The 20923-nt window shown below is 41.3% G+C and overlaps 1 long non-coding RNA gene across 1 annotated transcript in view; it reads left to right on the forward strand.

The window, feature by feature from the left end:
• The first annotated feature begins 959 nt into the window (after positions 1 to 959).
• LOC139213250 (uncharacterized) overlaps positions 960 to 20923 on the forward strand; it is a 72260-nt gene continuing 52296 nt past the window's right edge. Inside the window, exon 1 of the long non-coding RNA XR_011585416.1 lies at positions 960 to 1002. This is a non-coding gene — a long non-coding RNA (uncharacterized lncRNA). The remainder of the gene's footprint in view (positions 1003 to 20923) is intronic.

The following is a 20923-nucleotide window of genomic DNA, read 5'->3' on the forward strand; positions in this document are numbered from 1 at the left end:
CTGGCCACACAGCTACGGGTCAGTCTACACAGAGACACACAGGGAGACGACCACCGGGGTCTCCTCCACGAGACGTTAATGATCCAGAGACAAAGAAACAGGGCAGAGACAAACACAGAGGAGCAGGCAGTGGCTGCTGTTAGAGGCGCCCGTCTCATCCATCTGCATCTCCACAGTTAGAGAGAAAGCATGGCCCTAAACTGAATCCAGCTTTAAATGAAGATTGGCACGGCTTTCAGCTGTGTTTCTGCACTGAAGCAACATTTTTATCAGAATATTCTACTACTTAAATGATAACTCTACTATTTTTACATATTTCGGGTTTGAAATAACTAGTAGGTACAAAAAGTTTTGCTACCCTGGAGGAAATCCTCTAGTGCACTAAATGCTTGTTTTTGCTGCTGACTGGTTCAGATTGTTATCCACTGTGTCGTGACATTACAGAGAGGATCCCTACCGAGACAGACCTATAAGATCCTTTTTGTCTGAGGAAAAACAGCCATTATATCGTTTGGTTCAAAGCCACCAGACTCCATTGACAAAACCAGTAATTTTACTTCACAGACCTTAGGAGTTGTTAGTGTAGCTGCTGTGACTTTGTTGTTTTCACACACTGGCTCAGATCAGAACTGATTCTTTAAAACACACACAAATCACACAGTAACAGAATCTAACTAAATGATTGAGGCAGCACTAGACCAGCAACTCCCACATTCTGTGAGGTAAAATTACTTTTTTTGTCAGTGGGGTCTGGCGGCTTTGTAGAGAGCAATATAACGGCTGTTTCTGGTTAAACTAAAAGGATCTTGCAGGTCTTTCTCTGCAGGGGTCATTTCTATAATGTTGTCAGAATAACAATCTGAGCCTGTAAGTGGCAAGAAGAAGCACTTTGGGAGGACAGACTTTGACTGGCTGACATTACAGCCATTACAGCCCATTTGCCATTAGCTAATTTGGGGCTGCTGGCTGAGGCGATCTACTGGACCAGTTCCAAAACGTTTTGTAGCTATAGTCATTAAAAAAAAAGGGCCCTGGTTTAAAAATATCAGAAATATCCTTTAAAGACATCAAAGTCTGTTTACAGGTGTTGGGGAGTACGTCTGCATATGACTTCACATGTTAGTGTGTGTGGAGTTAAAAAGAAGTGAAGTTACCAGGCGTCTGTGGCCCGCTCGAGGCTAGCAGCGTGAGGCGACATTTGCCTAACCTAACACACCCAAATACATACAGTTGAGTGAATGAATTCAAGTTGCATTGTGGGTAATGCAGGGTGACACTAAATCTGTAGATTAACCTCGACACAGATACGAAATCTCCAGAGCAGCAACTAATGGACGGCTACTAAAAGTCACTTAATTTAATTATGGTTCCATACGAGGTGTGTTTAACAGCCTACGCACAGGAAAGTCCCAGCAACAGCAAAAATAGCATAAAATACTGTGAAATGTTCTTTTAATGCCGTCTACTTCATTGCCTACTGTTGCTAAAATTAGACTCTCTTGGCTGGAGCAGACATTTCTAAACTCATAACTCACAATAGAAATGAGCAGAACAGGTAAGTTTCCTCTCGCTGTCGCTCAGTATGGAAAGTGAGGCAGACAGAGGCCTTTCTGTCCAAGCTGTAAGGGAGGGAGCACAGGCGTCATGCTGCCCCGAGACGTCCTGACAGGCCGGCGGCCGCTAGGACCAATTAAAAGGTGAGAGGAGAGGAAGAGCAGGATGTCAGGAGCCGAGCCGAGAGCTGCCTGGACTCTCAGAAACAGTGGGCTCACTGTGATACACAAACTCACTGTTTCACTGTTACTTCAATTGATTGGAGCTCATTTTGAACTTTAGTTTATGAGAACATGTAGTGCAGGATTATTTATCTCATAAAAAGGAATACAATCATCAAACAAACTCTCAGATCTTAGACTTTGTGCTTGTTATGGAAACCTTAGCTGATGAGAGAGAGTGAGTGTAATTATTATAAGGGTTCTTTCATAGCTGTAATCTGCAAATAAGACTTAAACAACGTCTACACAGTCTGTGAAGTGAAAGCAGCACGTTGTCAGCAGCTTCAGACCTCAATCTGTGTCTACAAAGGATGTATTCAGGGACAGCGTTGATATGAAACATAAAATCCCTGTGGTAACATGTGTAAAACTGAAAAAGACGGACTCGGAACGTAAAAATAACTGATTTGCAGTTATGCACATATAGCTATATTTATTAAAACAGAGGCATGTCTTTTCCATTAAATGTGAATGATACAGACAACTGAAAACTGTGGATGGATTACTGAATGGGCCTTCTGGTCACAGGCTCAGGGGCCCAAGGGATCAGGGGACTTCAGGCCAGAGCCTGAGTAAATATTTCTTATTGGAAAGTCAATCAAACAAGCGACCACAAAGACACAAGAACCAACCACAAACAGATGCAAAGAACCCAAAAAGAGACATAAAATGATCAATAAGACTCACAAAACAACTATGAAGACAGAGAAAGAGATGCAAAACAACCAAAAAGAGACATAAAATGATCAATAAGACTCACAAAACAACTATGAAGACAGAGAAAGAGATGCAAAACAACCAAAAAGAGACCAAGACCAACGACCAAGAAGAAATCCAAAGCGAGCAAGAGGAGAGACATAACACAACTACTACGATATCCAAAGAGATGGAAAACAACTATGAGGAAAATGACCGCAGATACAAATCAACCACAAACGGATGCAAACAACCACGAACAGACACAAAACGACCACAAAACAATGGAGAACGGCTACAAAATGGCCCAAACAGACTACAAACAACATTTCTGAGATGAAAACTGAAAAAAGAAGAAGAAGCAGCAGAAGGTGATGATGAATGGACCACCTCATCGGAACAACGCTTGTGTTATTTGCTGCACTGTGGATGCAATGTTTTGCAGTTTGTGGGTTTTACTCTGTTCTGACGTGATACGTGAAACCCGCCTGCAGTTCCTTAAATATCTTGAGGGAAAAAACATGTTTTCTCTTACAGCAGCTTAGTCTAAGCTCACAGTCAGTGAGCTGTCTTGCAGTTTTAACCCTCTTGGATGCATTTTTGGATCAGTTATGATAACATTTTGCTCCTCAGCTTCAGTGCTCTTCCTCACTGGGTCACCAGGCAGCACTGGTTGTTCTTTGAGGTCAAGGGGGCCATAAAGCCAGAAGTCACTCTGTGGACTCAAGCCAGCAGGTTCAAGCAGTGATGTGATCTTCGCAGTGCTGCTTTGGCATTTGGAATCTATTTCAGTGATATTTTGCAGGTGAACCACATCTCTAAACTGCAGCTGTTGGCTGTTGAAAGGAGTCTAAATCCTGTCCAGACCACGATACCACACTGACAGACAGGACCCTTGATAAAATATTATAAGAAACCATCCAAGGACAGCTGTGAATTATGTTTTCTTAATGTGCTGCTATCAGCTGTCGACTGCCACACTGATTTTAATGCAGGACATAAAATGTTGGGAAAAGTCATCAAAAATAAAGTTTAAATAGATATTTAATCATAAAATGAGGTCAGGGGCATCCAGACATGAACAGAACAGAAAATGACAGAGGTTGTCTGGGATGTGAGTATGAATAACAGGTCTGTTTTATTCTATATATCCTGGATACGATTGAGATTAAAGTTGGAAAAAGTGCCGTCGGAGAACAACACAATAATAAATAGGTAATTTGTATTTGTATTTTGAGTAAAATCTTCTTTTGTGCTTCAAACAGTGTGATGCTGGGAGGTCTGGCAGGTCGAGAAGTAATCTCACTGTTGATGGTTTGGGGTTTTTTAGAGAGAGGAGACAGCAGAGAGGCTCACGGTCGTCTTTTGATGAGGCCAGATGAGACCTTCAGCCACATTCCTGGTCAGTCTCCTGGGCTGCAGCTCGCCACATTACTGCCTGCTGTCCAAACAAACGAGGCCAGTCCCAGAGGGCCTCCTGAGCCGAGCCGTGCCGTGCCAAGCCAAGCTGGGGACAAACCGCCCACCTCTGAGGGTCCTAAAATATAGACTCTCCATTTTTAACTCCAGGAGCAAGAAACGTTTTCAGTCAGTCACAAACAAAGTGGTTTCTCATGTTGTGGCGCAGGCTGTTGTTGTCACTTCGGATGTCCAGACGTCACCAAGCTGTCGCTGGAATCTGTGTGTGTTCCTGAAAGACGTATTTTTAAATGCCACCAGTCGTTCCGGGAGCCTTGTTTGTTTCTGTATTGAAGAAATTATGTTGTAAAGCATTAAACTCGACTGATCGCTTGATAAAAACAAAAACCCACAAACAGCAGTAAAGCAGTGTACATGCAGTAAGAGTACTAGAGGCTTAAAATCATTACATTAAAAACACTACAGTTTGTGATTAGTGCATTAACATCATTGATCACTAGGTAATAATGAGAAAATACCCCTACAGATAAATGTAATCATGACTAATATTAGCTGATGTTGCAAAGTGTTGACATGAATTCACTTTAACTAACAGGAAAAACATCTAGAATCTATATTTTTCTATGATGTTTCTTTAAAATATGTGACAGTTGGATGAAAACAGCTTGTTTTTGCGTGCAGATCTGAGTCGTGTTTACTATATGTGAGAATAAAAGGAGGATGTGTGTGGCACCGAGGCCAAGCAGAGACAGAGAACTGCTCATAAAACACATGCCACAAGGGTTTTGATCCACCATAAAACTTTTTTAACAAGTATTCCTGAAATGTCCTCCCACAATTCGATCGAGTCAAGACTGAGAATAAGAATAATGACTCAACTCTTTGGATTCAAAACAATGAACAGTTTAATTTATTTTATTAAAAAAATGGGAAAAGTGGGTTGTAAAGGTTGAAATGCATTTTAGGAGTCGAAAAAACGAAACCCCAACATTCAGATAAAACAAGACAGACACTTTTAAGATTTTAAGATTATAACATTTCATGCTGTAGGTGACAAAGTGTCCATATTAGATGATTCTGCGCCTCACAATTTATGTCTACTTCCAACGTGAAGCTTATTTTTAGCTGCAAATACAACACTGAAATATTTACAAAGTTTTAAGTTGAAATGGTGAACATGTCTGTTCCCTCAAACCAATGTTCCCTCAGCCCTGTGTTCTCAATGTAAACCCTATGTTCCCTAACCTGTTGTTCCCTTTGGCTTTGGCTGGCTGGATATTGAGCTGTATCACGGCCTATTCGTTGAAACATGTTTCAATGAAGTTGATGCGTTTGTCATTGTCGCATTTCGTGAAGTTTAGGACATTAAAGATTAGGACATTAGAAAAAAAGTTTGACGTGCCACAGCAAACTTTTCGAAATGTTGAATTAATTGAATTAATGATGGAACAAAACCTACAAAAATGAGAAATGTCACATGATGTGTAATGCAATAAGTAGTAAAGCTGGCTGTTTCACTACTTTATACAAATGTCAGTTAGATGGTCATCTCAATGGCACTAAAAAGAAAAAGGAATCAGTTATAGTAATCTTCCACTTAAAGTGATCACTTTGCCCCGGACAGACCTGATCACTACAAGTGGTTTACACCGTCTAATGAAAACTATCTGTAGAAGTCACCTTGTCAAAATGTCGCACAGTACAAACTACCCTTCCCCATGCAAATCCTGCCCATCTCTGTCTTTTCCCTCCAGCAGCTCGCTTCAACTTTGAATCTCAAATATAAAGACTGAATTTTACATTCTAAACAAATTATGATATTTACATGAAACCAGACGTCAGACAGACGGTCCGGTGAACAGACGAAGAAAATTTGTATCCAACTAAAGCAGGAACAAAATGTGTACAGTCTCTTTTTTGCATAAACACACATATACATACATTTTATAGACCCGGAAGATCATCCTGAATGTTTGCATTAATGAATATTGTGATTTAGTCTCTTAATTCAAACCTTTGTTTATTGCCCGTATTTTGAATTGTAATTTTGAATTTCGAATTCTTTCATGGACAGATTTAAATGTGTACTACTTTCAGTAATGTTTTATGCTCTAAGAAGTTGTTTCACCACAGCAACATTATGTTTGTTGTCTCATAAACAAGCAAAAACTGAATCGTCTATCCGGAATCACTCTAATACCAGGCGGATGGTGTTGAATTCCTGTTTGTATTCGGAGTGGGACTGAATCTAAAAGTCTTTATCACGGTTGTCAAATCAGATTGACATGTAACCTCTGAAAGAGAATCTGTCAGGATGCCAGACGGTGATTGGGGGTGTGTTGGTATGAGTGTGTATGTCTTTGTGTGTGCGTCTCAGTGACAGACAGAGACGTCAAGTCATCAAGGAGGACAATGCGTCTGGTCCAGAGCTGAACTCTGGGAGACGGAGACAGACAAAGAGATGGTGTGATAGGTGGAAGGAGGTGACAGAGAACTAAAGGCCAGTGGGTGAAGCTGTTTGTGCCGCCACCTGCCCCCTTGCTGTCTGAAAGTTGGAAATTAGGCAAATGACTGAAGATGAAATTGGTGAACTTTCTCTCTGGAAATATTAACTTTGCAGAATTTTGTATTTGGTTTGTTTGAGTTAACTCTTTTCCTTCTTCACCTCCACACTGTTTGTGCTTTCCAATGACAAACTCAAAGGAGTGCAGGTTTGGTGATCTCAGGAGTGCGTCTCTGCCTTTTTGCTGATGATGTTGTCCTGTTTGCTCCGTCGGACCGTGATGCACACTGTAGAGGCTTAGTGTTGAGGATGAAGCCATGACACTTTGTCTGTCTTCGTGTTGGGAGTTACTGCTCCATGTGACTTTAAGGAGGTCTACAAGATAAAAACAAGACAGAAACCAGACAAATAACAGATTTCCAGTAAAAGAGGTAGTTTCTTAGGTAGAGAGTTCCTCAATTCTAACTTTTATAGACTATCTGGGCTCACCTGTTGGAAAAAGGCTGTGAGGAGAACCTCAGCTCCTTCATGTTAAAAGCAAGGCTGGTCTGAGTAACACATCCATGAGTTTATAGTCAGACACAAAAAACAATGCACACAATTATTCACAATACTACAAGACTGGATTGTACAACTCTAATCACAGACACAGTCTTTTTATGGAGAAAATAGTGCATAAAAGGTACAAAAACCATGAGGTTCATAACAAACTCTGCTCCTAAGAGGGATAATATTACATTTCAGGTCATTTCATATTGTTTGTCATATTGTCAGCCCCCTGCATGTTTATTTCTGCCACAGGTTGATTAGTTTGATGTCGTATCTGTTTGATTTGATTTAAACAACAAACACTTGAGACACTTGTCCAATTATTCTCAAAACAAAAGAAAAACAAAACCAAACACATAAGACACAGGAAAAAATACTGAATAATAAAACCATATAACACAAATAAGCTGCATAAAACTGAGGTGTGACAGGTTAATGTAACGTCCACTGACGCTGCTGTGTCTGTGCTGCATGACTGTGAGGTGTTGATATTACTCTCTCCACCACCTGCATCTCTTGAGAATCCTCCAATGTTTAGTCTTCCCTGCTGACCAGAGAGCCCTCGTCCGGCGTCCTGATTGGTCCGGTCCGTCTGCTGCCATGGCGCCACAGGGGGTCGTATTGAGGGCCGGTGGGGATGTCACTCAAACCCCTCAAAGGAGAAAAGGGAGGGAGGTGATTTAGCATTAGGTCATCCCCACCCCTCTGGTCTCTCCCTCTCTGAGGCTCTCTGACAGGTCTCATCATACAGAGGACCTGCCGGGTAGATTGACAACTCAATGAGCCGACCAGCGCCGGGCTTTTACATGCACCATTTCACGGGTTCAGTCTTTGTATGACAAACCCCCTTCGCCACCCGATAGCCCCTCCGCTACCACCCTCAAACTGCTTTTCCTCTTTTCTTCCCTCTTTTCTTTCTTTCCACAGCCGATCCCTGTCTGACCACTGTCCTATCTCTGCTGTGCTGGGGTGAGGCGGGATACAGCAGCTCCAGTTATCAGAAGCAAAACGTGAAGCTGCCAGAATGTTTTTTGTGTCTGAACTATCTCACTGGTAAAAAAAAAAAGAGTGCAGATTTCAGGATAAACACAAAAAATCCCACTTTATGTCGTTAGTTATCCTCGGCCACACACCCAAGTCGGTTATGAAAGTCTCTTTTAGCAGAAAACATCTGATTCTGTTCTGCGCTTCCATCCACCTTTTTAATGCACATTTTCAATCTCTGTTTAATGAATCCTTAGGGGTAATGCCGAAGTATGTTTTTAATGCTTTGATTTAGTGAACAAGTCATGACGCACACTGTGGCTAATAAAAACATCAGATCTGTGTGGATCGATGAGGAGAATCTAACGCCCCTCAGAAGCAAGAAACTACTGACAACTACTATTGCTTTTTATGCACTGGTCAATTTTTAGAGTTTAGGTTGTTTTGCTTCCATAGTGTGTCTTCTGTTAGACTACTGGAAAGAAAACATCCAAACATTTAGGTGTGTATTGCTACACTGCTACACTTTGTCTATTTGTGTATAGATTTCTCCTAAATTCGTGTTTTTAAAGGCCATTTCCTCAGAATGAGTTTTTTCTCCAAAACAGAAATCTCTACTTTGGCAGCACTTACATGCACCAAACTGCTAAGTTTTATTGGTACCTATATTTGGAAGGTTTTGACCGAGGGGCTTGTTCATTCATTTACATAACATTTTATTGCTAGAAAAACATGGTGAAACAGTTTTTCTTATGGCTGTTGACAGTATTTTCTAATCTATGTAGTGAAAGTTCAGCAAATTTATGCAAATCAGTGGATATTTAATTAGATAATACAAACATTTGCATATGTACCCATAACATTTTACAAAGTTAGTTACAAAAGGTAGTTGGTAGTCACAGTGGCACTTTTACATGCCCTCTTCTTCTCCAACGGTTTTATGGTAATGGACTGGAGGAATAGCGCCACCACCCGTTTCTCTGGATGAGCCAACTAAAATATTCACATAACAGTAGAGGATAATGTCCACTACATTATCACCTGGTTATATCTGTGCAGGGTCACTACAGTAAGGTAAAGGTTACAGAGAGGTCATGGTCAGACGTGCTACTTGTCCAACCACACCCTGGCCTCCACATCGCGGCCTCTACAGCCTTACTCTCCACCTTGTAAAGGTAAACCTTGGAGATACGGGGCTGAAATTAAATGAGACGATGGAGCTAAACGTGGACAAGGTGGAGGAGAATGAAGGAAGGAATCGAGGAGGGCCGAAGTGAGCAAAGGAGGGAATGTGGGAGGCATGGAAGGGGAGGGGAAACCGTCACGCTTTGGTGCCTCTCAATTGAAGTCTGAACACCGGCCACAAAACCCGGCTCGCTCCATATACCTCATCTTTGCATGTGAAAGGACGGCTCCATTGTCCGAGTCTAACTGCACATTTAACCTGTCTGGACTGAAAGAAAGGGGAAATTTCTCTCCCTGTCTCTCTCCTCACACCCTCTCCCGTCTTAACAAACCAATTAGCCGGACATTTTTCCTGCAAAGACGACTTCTTTACACTTGTGCTAAATAACGAACAATCAGCTCTCGGATGTTTAATTTTTAGCCAGAGGGAGAAAGCAGCACCTCTCCAGCTTTTTCTCTTGTGTGTTCTGGATTTGGTCCTGGAGGATCTCTAACAAGTGTCCTGTTCAGAGGGATGCAGATTTAAAGCCTGTTTAAACCTGGTGGTTAACAGTGATGCTTTAGTTAAACTTTTGTTAAACATAATTCCTCTTGGAATTGTTATTATGTTGTTCATAGAGTTTAGTGTTTTTGTTTTGACAGAAATTAGTTTTTTAGCTTCGCATATATTTTCATTTTTTTCAAAACCTCTTTCAAATGCATTTTCATCATCCTGCCTTCTGACAAAAGTAGTCATACATTTTGCAGCAGCTACAATAATTATTTTTGTTTAACTTCATACTTAAAATCATTGGATTAACAGTAATTAATTACTGTTGTCTTATTTGCCCAAACTATAAATTAAACTGTCACCATTTGTGTCTTTTTGCAGTTTCTAATGTCACAAACACCATTTTGGACAACTAATGATAAATGAGTTTTTAAGGTAAAATGTGAGCCTGCTGTGTCTGATATGGGTAACGTTAACCCAGTATTGACCCAACAGTGTTTTAGTGTGTGTTGTGTCACGAAATTGGAACTTTTACAATAAAAATACACATTTCTGTTAATCTTTATAATACAATGTCTCTCTGAACGATTTTATGATTCTATTGGAGAGTAAGAGGATGACTCATGAGGTTTTATCCAAACCGTGGTGAGATGAAGGTGCAGCCATCTCTGTGCTGAACAGTTAAGTGAAAGCCTAGTTTTCTTTCATCACCAGAATAGACGCATAATGATCCTAAGCCATTCTGCGGCGGCGTCCACAGAGAGTCCGCTGCTCACGCTGAGCGCTCGACTGGAGATCATTTTTTCTGCCAAAGCCTCCGGCTGTGCTTTGGGTTTATAAAGGAGGGTTGTTTGGCTCTGAAATGGCACTGACCAACACAGTCCAGCTCAAAGCCAAGCAGGCCCTGTCCTGTGTGTGTGTGTGTGTGTGTGTGTGTGTGTGTGTGTGTGTGTGTGTGTGTGTGTGTGTGTGTGTGTGTACTCAGATCTTTTACATAAGCTAAAGCTGTAAGGTAGAAATAGTCTGTTACACGTAAAAGTCATGCCTTCAAAATCTTTAGTGGAGTAAAAACTACAACTATGTTTGCTTCTGAATTGTAGTAGAAGCCTCAAGTACCTCAAACCTGTACTTAAGTGCAGTACTTGAGTAAATGTACTTAGTTACTTTCCACCACTGGTGTCAAAGTTAAGCAGACACACCCATAAAACTCCTGCATTGAGCTGCTGGCCTGGTTTAGGTACCATGTCCAGCACATGTATTATGGTGTTTATGGTTGGAAGTGTCCAAATCAGTTTGTCCAACCTGTCTGACTGTCTGGTGGAGCTTTGAGTGGTTGGTGTTACTGTTCATCGGCCCTGAATGTGAACACAATATACAGCATGAAACACAGTTATCACAGAAGAGGAATAAATCACTTCTTTATTTCAGTGACGTCTGTGACCTCACCAGAGTAAGTTAGCTTATAACCAGAGTCCTCCAGAATGACAATTCTGACAGAAATGAAATTCACACTAACTCACTGCCTCCACTCATCTCAATGAGAGGACGACAGCAGAGTAGAAGCGGCTACAATCACAGCATTCGTGGTATAAAGAGGTATAAAGAGGACTCAAGGCCAATCAAACAGAATGAATCCAGCATCGTGGGTCAAAGCAGAGTGGAGCGAAGCAGTACGCACAGCACCCACTAACTATAAAGAGCTGAAGATGTTACACACTCCTGTACAGTAGGTGTCGTAGGTGGACGTATGAACGCTATGACGTAGCGTAATCGCAGCTCCAGATCGTAGTGGCAGCAGCCACTTTGGGAACGTTCTTTCATGTAAGCAGTTATTGTGTGAAAAGGCCTTAAGAATCCAAAAAACATTAAAAACTGATAAATAATGAATGTAAATTAAAGTCATTAAAGGTGACCACGATTTTGAGGGAAATACTGTTGACAAACTGATTAATGTTGATTGATTCTTTGTGAGAATTAGAAATTTACCACTCAAAAACTGTGTTTTTTTGGTGTAATTTCTCATAAAAACTGGAGGCAGAATCTGCAAAAATACCTAAATTGAACTAAAACAAAGCGGTTGTGCTGTTAATGTTCCCTGACAGCCATCAAGCCTAATTTCAAGCAATTTTATATCTATTATCTGAACACTTGTGGCTTTTTCCATTGCATTTATTAAATCACTTCAAAGTAGGTCTACACACAGAAATCTACTCCATGGTTTGTCTTGGCAGAGTTCAGTCCAGGCTGAAAACATAATAGACGTAAATGGGGAAGCTTTCCCCTGAGCTCCCCTGATGCTCCAGCATGAATACCGGCTTCCTGAGGAGTTGAGTCCTGGAGAGAGGACGCCGTCTCTCTACCTGTGAAGCCGTCAAACAGCTAACTGGGGTTTGTTTGAGTCGATCCACAGCAAGAGCTCTTTCAACACAATGTCCGACGCCCTGGCTCTGAAGCTCAGCCGAAGGAGGCGGCTGTGAGAGCGTCTCAGGCGGGGGCCCGGGGGCCAGAGCGGGTCCAAAGGCCTGGTGCTGGGAGGCTCTGACAGGCTCTTCAATGCACCGCTCATTCTTCTAATTAGACACTTAGAGACGTAACCTCCACAAGGGTGAGATCTGCCTCCACTCGCCTGCAGCCAGAGGAGTGGAAATATTCTAGTTTTTAAAGTGAACACTTCACTGAAAGAGCTACAGGTGCTGAACTGAACTGATTTACTGCCGTCAACCTGTTTTTATCTGGTTAATTAGTCTGCTTTGCATCTTCTTAAGCAACTTTTCCATTTGTTGAATTCTCTGGTCACATCAGTCAATAGGTGTGAAAGTTTGGAGGTGATCATCTCTTCTATGTAGAGCAGCAGCTTCTCCATGTCGTCCAGGGTCAGAGGGACGACTTGATAACTGAGAAATGTGAGAAATGATGATTAAAAAATAGCAGCTCAGCCTCCCAGGATTTATGTTCACATCCGATGATGCTGCAGCACACTAAACATTGTGGTGCTCCCGGAGGTTTCTCTTTTCCCACTGGGTTTTTTGAGTTTTTCCTTCCCGAAGAAGGAGGGTCATAAAGGGCAGGTGATGCCTCGGACTGATCCACCGGACTGATCCATTGCCCTCATCGTCTGCTGGACTCTTTATTAGACTGTTTGTTCGCTTACACTTCTTGTTTATTTCAGTGAACTTTGTAAACATACTGTACTTTGTAAACATACTGTCAGTGCCATGCAGGGATATTGTTGGAAAATTAAAAATCATCTTCATCGTCTGGTATGAAATCAATATCTTATCTGCTGTTGAAGTTTTATTAGTGTGTAATGATTTATTTTAACTACGACAAACATCCAAGCAGTTTGCCAAAGTGGAAAAACAGAAGTTGTGAGAAAAGTCATTCATATTAATGTTTAAAATGAAAGAAATGCTGCTGTGTTTTCAGTTTGCATCTTTGCACCTGAATAAAGTTGATTCTGAATTTAAAAAGTGCTCATAATCGTTTACATATTGTGCTGATTTTGGCCATGAAGGTGTCGATGTCAGCCCACGTCTTGTGTTTCCTGTCCCGACACTCATCAGTGTGAACATGCAGCATCTTAATTAGCTTAATTAGCCTGCCGAAGCCCCACTTTGTGAAGGCAGGTGCAGCTTTAAATGACCTGACATTTTTTGCGGTGTGCAGAAGGTGGCAGGTTGTGATCCTACAACCCACATCTCATATACATAATCCAGCAGGCAGGCGGGCCCCTGCTCTTGCTGAATGGGGGTACTCTCCCTTCCTCTGGGGACGTTTCAGGGCTGAAAGAGAACCCTCACCACCCGGCTACCGGGGGCCCGTGTGCGCAGTGAGAAAATGAAGACCTCTGCGCCCCTCTAAATCCCCAGGAATTTCTCATTAAGAGAGGCTCCCGGGCTGCCGAGGGCCCTCTGGGCCCTCACCCACCCCCCGTGAGGGGTCTCCCTCTCTGGCAGGGAGAATGGAGCTCTCCACTCCACTTTGTGCTGGCTGCCGGCTACCAGGGCCCGTTATTCACCTTCTCCTTTCTCACCCGCACAAGAGCTTTCTCCCAATCATGCTTTCAAAGCCCTCAGGACTTCCTCTTCCTTTCATTCAGTTTTTACATAAGTGTGTGTGTGGGTGTGGGTGTGTGATGTCTAATAAATCCAAAAGAGAGAAAGGCATAATTGAATTTGACATTTTTTTAATGGTATCCTGAGATATTTTTGTCTGAAGGCGCCAAAGCTGGAATGAAGCGGACCCTCATTTCAAAGAGTGTTTTTTTCTTCTTTTTTCACACGTTGTTCATGAGTACAAGTAGGATTAATGAGGATTATGTATATGAGGGGAGGTAATGAGTTTTGATGAGAGTAGAGAGGATATTTAGTGTAAGATTTCAAAACATCTCAGCGAGCCAGGATTTGACAGCATCAGCTGCTCTTGACTTTTCCTGTTCTTTTTTTGTTTTGTTTTGTTTTGTAGTCACTTTATCCTCATATTTTTCATGTAGAAGAACAAAGCATCTGACGGCCACTTCTTTTTTTTTGTTTTTAACCCTTTAACCTTCTGCTCAACCTACACTATATCTTATTGAAAACATGTTTTACTTACGACATCCCAACCGTTTGGTAGAGGCCAATATTTCAAAAAATGTGGGGTCTGTTCATAAAAAAACATTGATTTTTGTAATTAGTGCCCCAAGGAAATAAAATATATAAAGAATACATTTTTTCATTGCTTTTTTCTTGGTGGGGACGTTAAAGGGTTAAGATAAAAACATAAGAGACGAGCCACGATGTTTGTGTGTTTGGTTCGTCCTAAAGAGATGCTGTTGCCTCCCCTGTGTGGAGAAGAGCTGCTACAACAAGACTGATCTTCACCCCAAAACACACATTTAGAAACATGATTTCACCTGATTATTATCTATTCTAAAGGGCTTTGAATGACCTGTGACTAAAACACAAGTCTAATAACCAGATTTAAAGGTATTTGATACAGCATATCACCAAAACTTCATACAGTTTTCACGTTGGCCTTATTTTACTCAGGAGTCAAGATAGTTATTTTAAACATGTTTGCATTTAAAATACACAATATATTGGAATTAGATCTGTTTTCTGGTGTGATTGCACTGTATGGTTCACTTTATGTAGGTGATTATGCTTTTAATTGACTAATTTAGACAAAATATGTCAATTTAACCAATAATTTTACCTGATCCTGTTCAAATGGAGCCTCTGTGTGCTACATTTATCTAGTTTTATTTGTCTGTAGTTAGTATTCGCTCTTGTTCACAGTTATTTCATAGTAACTTAATTATATTATTTTGAAAATGTGAAAATAATCATTAGCTTTTATCATTTTAAATACATTTTCCTGATGCATACTTTTACTTGAGTGACATTTTGTAACACAGTATTTGTAAAGTGTGTTATTAGTACATTTACTTAAGGAAAAGATCTGAATACTGTAAAACCAACTATAAACCACTTTATCTCCAGCTCCAAACAGCAGAAATAGCTTCAGTGGAAGAGACGCGGAGAAGAGAAGGAGAATGAAACTGAGACAAAAAGAAAAATGTTGATAAATGAATATAAAGAGAGAGAGAGAGAGAGAGCTGTCCCATGCAGACCAGGACAGCTGACAGCTGGGTTCAGCCGGGGTCAGAGGTCCTGGACTGGCAGCAGTGGGGGGGTGAAGAGGAATCTAAAACAACAGGAAGACACACACACACACACACTTTCTCTCTCTCGTGTGTGACAGTTGACTAAGACTTCATCAGTGTGTGGTGTGAACGCTTCCTCCCACATATCTGACCCAGGAGCTTTCACTGTGTGTGTGTGTGTGTGTGTGTGTGTGTGTGTGTGTGTGGCGAGTACTGACTCTTCCCACATTTGTGCTTTTTAAACTGACTCTCAATTGTGATATTTAGATTTTTCTTTACTGGAAATTATATAATAGCCAACAGCAAGTAGGTTGTTATTATTGGTATCAGCTCTCTGGTGATCTCTTATTTGGGTTTTTATATGTCACACTGATAACTTGTCAGTTCATCTTCACAAATCAGCTTTTCCTCGTCTATTCAAAGCAACAGAAATAGAAAAAGTTTGTGGTTCAGATTCGAAGCCCGGTGGCCTCATGGGGGGACACTGTTTTCTTTATGTCGTCTCTCTTTCTTTCTCCCCGTGATTCCTGCCCGACTGTCCTGCCAAGACTGAAGGTGTAACGACAAACGACAAAAGACCGTTAGAGAAGGTCAAACTCTGGCTACCTTCTCACCTGGAGAATCTTTCAGATGTAACATGTCAAATGTTTTCAGAAATGTGTAGAAACTGTCGGACACAGCGCCCCCCAGTGCGGGAGTGGATTCAGCTATTTGACGAGCACTTCTTTTATTTGATTATTAATCTATTTAGCCGGGACAGTTCAGGTTGCTGTAAATATTCCAGAAGAATCCAGAAGGTTGGTTTTCTAACCCTTTAAGAGTCTTTAAGACAAAAAACAGCTTATTTATCCAAAAACTTACTTCTGTATCTCTACATATTTATTTTTTCCTGCGGTGGAATAAGCTTTGTTCGCACGTGTAGGAATTGGGAGGTTGAAGTCAGTTTTTTATAAAGTGTTGTTCCCACTGGGGCTTGAACTCAGGACCTTCTACATGTAAAACGGGTGAAAACCACTGCACGATTAAACCACAAGAAAACCACAAATTGCTGTATTTTTCAATCCACTGCAGTTGTTTGACAACTTTAGTTTCTTTTCAGATTAAATTTTTCATCCCCATCCTGTCCAGTGAAAACTATGCATCTCCAGAAGTGCTGGTTGTGAATATTTGTGATAAACTGCAGGATGAAGTGTTTCTTTAAGGCCTGAGAAAATCCCCCTTCTTCTTTTTATGATAAATTATCAGCATGCAATGCTCATAAGCATTTCACTGCAACATGACTGCTTTTACTTTTGATAATCTAAATAAATGGCACCATTAGTACTTTAAGTTTAATAATGTTTTGAATCCAGGACTTTCACCTCATGATGTGGTGTTTGTGGTGTACATTTAGTATTTAGAGCAGGGGTGTCCAAACTACGTCCAATTTTCATTGGCCTGCAGGAAATTCTAAAAATGTATTGTTCTACGGCCCACATATGGAACCTGCACTGGACTGTATTGTACTTCTTAGTCTCACCACTAGGGGGAGTAACTGTCTTGAACGAGGCAGCTTCTCTATAAAATGAGTAACCGAAGAAGAAATGTGCTACAGGTGACCCAAAATGGCAGAATTGAGGAAACGTAAGAGAGCAAGTGAGAGTAGAAAGTTTCAGACGTGGTGTGCGATGAGAGCACAGCTAATAACTAATGAAGATCACTTCTGCATTACGGAGGAGCTGCTTGATGTTAGCAGTCTGAAGAGCACCAGGACAGGTGAGGATGTTTCTGAAGCTGTGCCAGGTGCAGTTGGCATGATGGGACTTAAATGGGACGAGCTGTGTGGAGGTATGATGGATGGGGCTCCAGCTGGGACAGGCGAGCGCAAAGGAAGGGCCTCTACGGTGTCTGCCGAGGGTCAAGGAAGTGGAGGTAAGGCTGTTAATTCGAGCACCAGGACTCACAGACTATTTTAAGCTTCCCTCTCTGATGCTGGTGCTGGTGCTGGGCAGGGGGGGGGGTTATTCCCTGAGATCAGAAATCGACCAGTTTTGAAGAGATAGATGGATAGAAATACTTTATTGATCCCCGGGGGGAAATTCTGGTGTTACAATAGTAAAGAAGTAAAAGTGACCACCACCATGAATACAAACAAACAAATAAGCAAAATAAAAATGTACAAAATGTTGCAGGTAAAAAAATAAATACAAAGTGTAATATACACTATAAACAGTACGTGCTTTAATCCACGAGAGGTGAGGCGATGTACATCACCTCTCGTGGATTAAAGTTAGCAATATAGCTCACTTCTAGTGAGCGGCCCAGCCCTTTGGATGTTTTTCTGTATGTGGCCCTCAGTGAAAAAAGTTTGGACACCCCTGATTTAGAGTATTTCTCCCTCCTCTGCCTCCAGACAGCTCACATCATGTGCTGTGCTGCCCCTTAGTGGACGTGACAAGTCTTTACAAGGGAGGTTCATAGGTGAAGATGTTTGACTTTAGAAAATAATATGATGGCGTTCAGAAGATACTGATTTTAGCAGGTCAGACACCAGATTTAAAACATGGACGACTAAAGGAACAGAAAGGAATTCTAAAGAGTAATGAAACTTGAAGATTATGGTTTGGATCATCAAGATCTCTTCAGATTAAGACATCGGTTAAATGACATTATGGCAGAGGGATTGGAAAAAGCAGACAGTGAAATACTACATGCTGTGGACGCAGACTAATATCTAGATTATATAAAAGCTCTCAGGCCTCTTTAATTTCAGACACCATACATGTTAAAAGTAAATGGGAAGGAGAAGGAGGAAAAGTTATTTTGGAGGATAATTGGTTGAAGAGTTGGTTGAATCTTTAACTATATTGTCCTCTATGAGCTTTCAAAGCTTTTTATGTGTGAAAGCTAAATCAGTAAACTTGGAGTAAACAGTGTAATAGCTCCCTCTCAGCTTGTAGTGAAGTGAAAGTAAAAAATCAAAGGAAAACATTTTTGGGAAATACGTTTACTTGCTTTCTCGCGAGAGTAACAGGAGAAAATCAATGCCACTCTCACGTCTGTACGCTAAATATGAAGCTACCACCGGCAGTCGGCTAACTTAGCTTAGCACGATGAACTGAAAGATCAGACTGGGTTTTGTAGGGATTAAACAAAAGAGGTATAACGTATTAATTAGTGAGCTTTAGAGTTTTGGAAGCTTTAGACAGAGCCCGGCTAGCAGTTTCCCCCTGTTTCCAGTCTTTATGCTAAGCTAAGCTAACACTCTGCTGGCTGTACACACATGAGAGGGGTATGAAGTGATGATGTATTAAGTGCTGTAATAATTACTCTGGCTGTGCGATATATCATAGTTTAACATGTGAAAATAAAACGTTATTGATGTCCAGGAGCTAAGTGGGACAGAATTTAATACCAGCATGTGTGGCAGCATTACCTGTAAATTTTCTCCTCAGTCTTCCTGAAGAGGCTAAAAGAACCGAGAGGAGGGCGTCGTCTGGTGACATACCTGAGCCAATGAGCTCAGCCTCATGAATAATGTCAGAGAGAAGGAGGAGGGAGGCTGCAGACGTCTGGAAGAGCCCGTTTCCCACCAGGGAACAGCAAAGATCCCACCCTCCCTCTGTCCTCCATCCCTCTCTGCAGCCTCTACAGGAAGAATGAGGCCTTGTTCTCGATCTTACCAGAGAAAAGAGGCAAACGAGGGTGTCTTTGTTTGTCTTTGTTCAGTGAACACGAGAGCAGTGAACACGGGATGAACATGACTGTAGGTCTCATCTCTCTCCCGTCAGATTTTAGAGGGTTAGTTTGACATTTTGGGAAATCCATCAGCCAAGTGTGGCACTACAGTTAGCTTAGCTTAGCATAAAGACTGGAAACAGAGGGGAACAGCTAGCCGGGCTCCATCCGAACATAAAAGAAATGAGTGTTTAGTTTTAGTATTGATTAGACAAATAAAAGAAGGCATGTGAATTATTGAGCTTTGGAAGTGTTAGTAGGGGCGTTTTTGAATTTTTTACAGAACAAGGCTAATTGTTTTCCCCTTTTTGTCTTTAAGCTATGCTAAGCTAAGCTAAGCTAAGTGTCAGCTGTACCCAGACCTGTCTCCTACATTTATATACAACTAATTTGCAATAGCAAATATGCTTCATGGGAAAAATAATGCCAATCAAGTCAAATAATCAGTCAAATAATGAGGAAATTTGTTAATAAACTTACTTAACGTATCTTTAAGACGTTTATTTATAACGTATTTCACTTGTTTTCCCCCAAACATGATTATTTTTCTCTATCCAAAGTGTTTTTTGTTGCTAAAACTTAATCACAGACCAGTTTGGACACGTGGTGTAAATGTGGTGTTTGGTTAATGTTAGTATTTGTTTTCTCGTGCAGCTCCAAGCAAGACAGCAAATAAGCAAATGTGCCAAAATGTAGAATATTTATATTCTTGAAGTTCACAAAAAGTCAAATGAAGTTTTGCGCCAAATTTACTTAGTGTAGTTGTTTCTTACACTCAGTTAACTATTAGCTACATGCTTAACCTACACACCTACATTAGATGACTAGCTTCCGGTAGTGTTTCAGGAAGTATCCAGCACCCCTCCAGCCCTGGAGCCATGTATCAGCCCACTGATCTATATTTACATTACACTGGCTGTTGTTTAAACTAGTTTACACACGGCCGTACGGAGATAAAAGGAGGTAAAAGTTCATCTAGAAACCATTTAATCAAAAGGTCTTTCCTCGGCCTGTGTGAGCTCTCTCCGTCTCCTATTACCAGAATAGAAACCACGTTGTTTCAGCTGAGTCATGTGTGTGTGTTGAGGGGGCAGAACAGACACAGATGTGTCGTGATCGGTGTTTAATGTTGTGTTCAGCTTTAGTAACACAAATCACTCACCCTTTCAGCTTATTTTACATGTGCGACATATTTTACATACTGAAACCCAAGAGCGGCACAAGAACCAGCTGAGGTGGGAACTCCCCGACCCAACAGAGAAAACTTTCCCTCCATCAGTGTGTAAGTTAAGAAGTATTTCACTGTTGTAGCTGGTTTTAACTACTTTACAGTTTGGTTCTTCAGTCCAGTCTTTAGCCACAAGCTAAGATATTCCTTTATTTGACTCATGTCGGGGGAAATTTACAGCGTTACAGCAGCAAAAGTAGAACATTCAATAAAACAATGACTTATAAACTAGTGGATGTAGACAGGAGAGAGAGGAGATATAAAACACATGTACAATTTTAATAAAGAGTACACAGTTGGTGCACATTATAGTGACATTATTGTCCGTTATTATCGTCAGCAGTGCTGGTTGTGGGGATGTCACTTGAGTCAGCGTTGGCCGAGGTCGATGACAACAAGTTTGAGTGTGAAAACAGTCGGTTGATGAGGCGTCAGAGAGAAGTGAGCCGACCAGACCTCTGCAGCCACGTCCCCAGGACGTAGACCAGGCTCTGAACCCAGTCCTACATAGTGGCCAAACCGTGTAATAACAACAATGTGATGACACTGGGCCAAAAAAGGGCAAATTGATCCTATTTTTCCACAGAGTGACACTGTCAAAGAGACGTCTGTAAGTCAGCAGTTTTCAGAGTTACAACATTTCACCATCAGAATTTGATCCGATAACTTTTGGAAAGTCTAGAGAGAGACTTTATTTATCCGACACCAGCAAAGGTGCCGAAACAAAGTG

The sequence above is a fragment of the Pempheris klunzingeri genome, chromosome 14 (genome assembly GCF_042242105.1).
Source record: "Pempheris klunzingeri isolate RE-2024b chromosome 14, fPemKlu1.hap1, whole genome shotgun sequence".
Taxonomy (NCBI): Eukaryota; Metazoa; Chordata; class Actinopteri; order Acropomatiformes; family Pempheridae; genus Pempheris; species Pempheris klunzingeri.